This window comes from Pan troglodytes, chromosome 16 (genome assembly GCF_028858775.2).
Source record: "Pan troglodytes isolate AG18354 chromosome 16, NHGRI_mPanTro3-v2.0_pri, whole genome shotgun sequence".
NCBI classification, from domain to species: domain Eukaryota; kingdom Metazoa; phylum Chordata; class Mammalia; order Primates; family Hominidae; genus Pan; species Pan troglodytes.
Window position 1 is genome coordinate 60,831,991 of NC_072414.2, and position 5,555 is coordinate 60,837,545.

Consider the following 5,555-nt stretch of genomic DNA (forward strand, 5'->3'; position numbering starts at 1 on the left):
AAAGACAATGTGTAGGAGAAATAGCAATTACAGATCTTCCTAACTCTGATCTAATTTTGTGTACAAGCCATTTTTAGTGAAGGTACTTGGGCACAGCTTTTATTCCTTTAGATTTTGTATTCATCAAAAAGCGAGAAAAAATGGGGTGACAAAACTCATCTATTTCCCTCTTATTTCACTTTTGAAGGAAATCAGAGCACTTGTACCTCCATGTTCTGTCTTTGACCTAAGAAATATTTATTTCTATAGTGTTCTATTATTAGGAAAATCAATATTGGCCGAGCACCATGGCTCACGCCTGTAGTCCCAGCACTTGGGAGGCTGAGGCAGGCAGATCACCTGAGGTCAGGAGTTCAAGACCAGCCTGGCCAACATGGTGAAACACTGTCTCGACTAAAAATATAAAAATTAGCTGGGCATGGTGGTGCACACCTGTAATCCCAGCTACTCGGGAGGCTGAGGCAGGAGAATCGCTTGAACCCTGGAGTTGGAGGTTGCAGTGAGCTGAGATCACGCCACTGCACTCCAGCCTGGGCGACAAGAGCCAAATGTCTCAAAAAAAATAATCAATATGTAAATTTTAAAGTTTTATTCTACTTATATGAATAATAGAAAAGTCCACAAAGATTAGGTCAAATATATTCTATCTTGTTATTAATCGTTTTTGGGTTTTTTTTGTTTTTTGTTTTTTTGAGACGGAGTTTTGCTCTTGTCGCCCAGGCTGGAGTGCAATGGCACGATCTCGGCTCATTGCAACCTCCGCCTCCTGGGTTCAAGCGATTCTCCTGCCTCAGCCTCCTGAGTAGCTGGGATTACAGGTGCCCGCCACCACACCTGGCTAATTTTTGTATTTTTTAGTAGAGATGGGGTTTTGCCATGTTGGCCAGGCTGGTCTCAAACTCCTGACCTCAGGTGATCCACCTGCCTTGGCCTCCCAAAGTGCTAGAATTACAGACGTGAGCCACCACGCCCGGCCATTTTTTTGCATTTTTTAGTAGAGACGGAGTTTCACCATGTTGGTCAGGCTGGTCTCGAACTTTTAACCTCAGATGATCCACCCACCTCGGCCTCCCAAAATGCTGAGATTACCAGTGTGAGCCACCGTGCCCAGCTGTTATTAAGTGTTTTATGGAAGGTATGAAAATAAAAGACAGAACCCTATAAAAATATAGAACTTTTCTTGGCTCTTAGCACTGGCCAGGAAAATACAATTTGTAATCTGAATTTTAGAGCATGTGGTAAGAGGCTTTTTATGTGTAGCCGTGCACTACAACTAGAGATGGGAAAAACATAATGGTTTTTTAAATTTATTCCTTTTAAAAAATAAATTTCTTGACATCCAGTTCTAGTCACGATTGAGTAGCTGGTACTGGACTCACCTTTCTGATGTAAACAACAATAGAAGCTAGACACATTACGTAAAATGACAACATGCGTCACTGGATTATTATCCTTCAGAAAAGGGAAGCACGTGGCCAACCTCACATTCATCCCAGCACAGAGAGATGGAGCCCAAAGAGAGAGCGGCAGTGTCTCTGGGCAGAAGAAACAAAGATCGGAGCTCAGGCCTTCTAACACAGCTGGGTTTGGAGGGCAAGGTCACTTAGAGGCAGGAGCTACAGAAAAGGAGCCCTCAAAAATCGCATTAAAATTTCCCTCAGCTATTCAGCCCACTGTTAAGATCTGTATTTGCAGGGCAAGACTTCAGAATGTCTAGCAGATAATAGTTTTTGGGAGGCTGAGAGCTGAACAGAGATTTCAGAGGCTGCACAATAATGTGGATATGCAGGAGGTTAGGCTCATTCTAATGTAGAATGTGTAAACCTTCGTGGATGTCTAGGTATTCATGGAGACTCTAGAAAGCCCACATCCTAGGATTATGGACCATGAATGACCAGTGTTACACAGTAGGAGTGAGGGCTACATTTATTCATTTATTATTTATCTATTTTTTAAATGTAATACTGTTTATTTAACTTCAAAAACATTTCAACATTCTAAGCAAAAAATAACAAAATAGCAAATTGTGTTTAAGTACAGAAGGTTCTTGAACTTTCATTGATACAGTGGCACTTCGCTTTGCTGACAATGAAGAGTTCTACAGTTTGTTTAAAAACAAACAGTTGAAAAACTACCCCACTTAACTAAAACAAAACAAAACGAAACAAAAAAACTTCTCATGCCAGCTGATCCCCCTTTGTCCACGGCTAAGATGGCAGCAGAATGCTGTCATTATATACAGAAACAAGACAACCTGAAGCTAAATGGATGCCACTGCAGAGTCAACAGGCCCAGCCTCACAGTGCAGGTCCTGAGCTATCGCCCCTCCAAAAGGCATCTTCTCCACAGCCTCGATGCCAAGCAAGGAGCATCCGAGTTCGTCTCGTTTGTTTTGTTCTTTTTACAAATATATGTATACACACACACACACACACACACACACACACACAATTGATAACTTAGAATTTCTAGCCAATAACCATATAGTTAACACCACCTTACCAAAAAAAAACAAAAAAAAAACAGAAACATCTTTAGATGCCTTGTCACACACCAAAGCAAAGTGCACAGAGGGAGGAGAACACGAGAGTGCCTTTTCATTTTGAAAATGTTTGTGTGGGGTCGACGGCTGAGGAGAAGCTGGGAGCGAGCCCAGGCGGCAGTTTTTAGGTCCATCAGCACTGCACTGCAGGAATGGCAGATTTTGGGATCTCTGCTGGCCAGTTTGTGGCAGTGGTCTGGGATAAGTCATCCCCAGTGCAGGCTCTGAAAGATCTGGTGGATAAGCTTCAAGTGTTAACTGGCAATGAGGGCCGCGTGTCTGTGGAAAACAACCAGCTGTTGCAGTCTGCCCACAAATAATCCAGCTTTGACATTATTTTGTCGGGTTTAGTCCTGGGAAGCACCACTCTACTGAGTGCTGAGATTTTGGCTGAAATCGCCCGGATCCTTCGGCCTACTGGATGTCTTTTTCTGAAAGAACCAGTAGATCCAGCTGTAGATAACAACAGCAAAGCGAAGACAGCAAGCTGTGTTCAGCCCTGACTGCTTCTGGTCTTGTGGAAGTGAAAGAGCTGCCATGGGAGCCCTTAAGCCCTGAGGAGGTACAGTCTGTTCAAGAACACCTGGGTCATGAAAGTGACAGCCTGCTCTTTGTTCAGATCACAAGCAAAAAAAAAAAAACAAAAAACAACTTTGAAGTGAGTTCTTCTAGTCAGCTTAAGCTTTCCATCACCAAGAAGTCATCTCCTTCAGTGAAGCCTGCTGGGTACCCTGCTGCTGCCAAGCTGTGGACCCTCTCAGCCAATGATATGGAGGATGACAGCATGGATCTCATTGACTCAGAGGAGCTGCTGGATCCAGAAGATTTGAAGAAGCCAGATCCGACTTCCCTGCAGGCTGCTCCTTGTGGGGAAGGGAAAAAGAGGAAGACCTGCCAGAGCTGCACCCGTGGCCTTGCCGAAGAAATGGAAAAAGAGAAGTCAAGGGAGCAGATGAGCTCCCAACCCAAGTCAGCTTGTGGAAACTGCTATCTGGACAATAGTTTCCACTGTGCCAGCTGCCCCTACCTTGGGATACCAGCCTTCAAACCTGGGGAAAAGGTGCTTCTGAGCAATAGCAGTCTTTACCATGCCTAGGAGGGACCCGACATGGGACACATCTGCTCCTTTGGCCAACTCCTGTTCCTCAAATCCCACCACGGTGCTCCTCCCACCTCCTCTGGATTTCTTCTCTCTGAGATCCATTTGCAAAGTGGGTGCTTAGCAGACAGATTGAAGCTGGCTGGGGGGGCACAGTGGTGTGTAGTGTATATCAAAAGACCAAGGTATTATGGGGCCCCATTACCCAGAATGGGATGGGTTTCTTCACCTCATGTTAAGAGAAGGGAGTATGTCCTGAAGAAGCCCTTCTCCTCATGTTAAAATGCTGACCAAAACACTCTTGAGCCCAGGCATCCTTGAGCATCAACACTCTGTGACAAAGCTCCAGGCCCTGGCCCCTAGTCTAATCTCAGCAATGCTGCCAGCTACTTGTCTTTCAGAGTTGTTAGTTTACTCCATACTTTGTGACACGGTCAAGTGTCTCATGACCTCAGGGCACCAGAGGAGTCATTCACTGGTTGGCGTGATGATATCCAGTGTCCCTCTGCCCCCTTCTACCCCCAGCCCCATTTTACTGTAGCATTGCATCTGTGTCCTGTTGCCATTTCTGTTAACCTTCAGGTATTAAACTTGCTGCATATCTTGAAAATAAATAAAATAAAAATGTTTGGAAATATGTACAAATTTGATACAGTTTCAGGGTTCTCTGGACACCCATGGCCACTTCATGTAAACCACTGACAATTTCTAGAGCACTTTGAGAGGCTACAATATGATCATGATCAAATTTTATAATTCTCAGATAAAAGATGTGTCAATTATGTCATGTGAGGGCTAAATTTAAATAGACACTTGCTGCTAGAACAAGATTCAACATTCAGAAGAATATAATCTAGAGCCCATCCACTGTATTAATCACTATATACAGCATACAAAAAAAAGTCACTGAACATGCAACAAAAAAAGAAAAAGGAAGAAACAACCAATCAGGAGATAAAATAGTAAAAGAAGCAGACCCAGAGATGATTCAGATACAAGAGTTAGTGGACAAGGATTTCAAAATAATGATCATGAGTATGTTTTAAAAAATTGGAAAGATGGATAACATGGATGAAAAAGTACTTTAACCGATCATTTGAATCTATGAATATGAATCAAATGGACATTTTAGAAATGCAAGTTGAAATGTCTGAAATTAAGAACTATTTGAATGGTTACAGCACCAGGCTAGATTCAAAAATAGTCACAGAAAATATTCAAATGGAACACAGAAGGAAAAAAACATAATGGGGATAAAAAATAACAGAGAGATGTGGGGCATAGGCAAAAGGTCTAATGTATGTGCAATTAGCATTTAGAAAGAGAAGAGAAACAGAAAGAACATAAGTAACCTTGAAAAAATAATGGCTGAGAATTTTCCTAATCTAATAAATGATAAAGTTCACAGATTCAAAAAGCTTCACAAAAAGCTTCAAGCAGGATAATAAAAGCACACCTAAGCAAAGCACAATAAAACTTCTGAAAACTTAAGATAAAAAGAAAATCTCTTTTTTTTGAGACAAAGTCTTGCTCTGTTGCCCAGGCTGGAGTGCAGTGGCACTATCTTAGCTCACTGCAACCTCCACCTCCTGGGTTCAAATGATTCTTGTTCTTCAGCCGCTTGAGTGGCTGGGACTACATGCATGCGCCACCACACCCAGCTAATTTTTGTATTCTTAGTAGAGATGGGATTTCACCATGTTGGCCAGGCTGGTCTCCAACTCCAGACCTCAAGTGACCCGTCCTCTTCGGCCTCCCAAAGTGCTGGGATTACAGGCATGAGCCACCACACCTGGTCCAAAAAGAAAATCTTAAAAGCAGCCCAGGGCCAGGCATGGTGGCTCACGCCCGTAATCCCAGCACTTTGGGAGGACAAAACGGGTGGATCACCTGAAGTCAGGAGTTCGAGACCAG

The 5,555-nt window shown here is 43.2% G+C and overlaps 1 pseudogene; it reads left to right on the top strand.

The window, feature by feature from the left end:
• The first annotated feature begins 2,458 nt into the window (after nt 1–2,458).
• On the top strand, nt 2,459–4,503 carry LOC748512 (anamorsin-like; annotated as a pseudogene).
• Nucleotides 4,504–5,555: the final 1,052 nt, after the last annotated feature.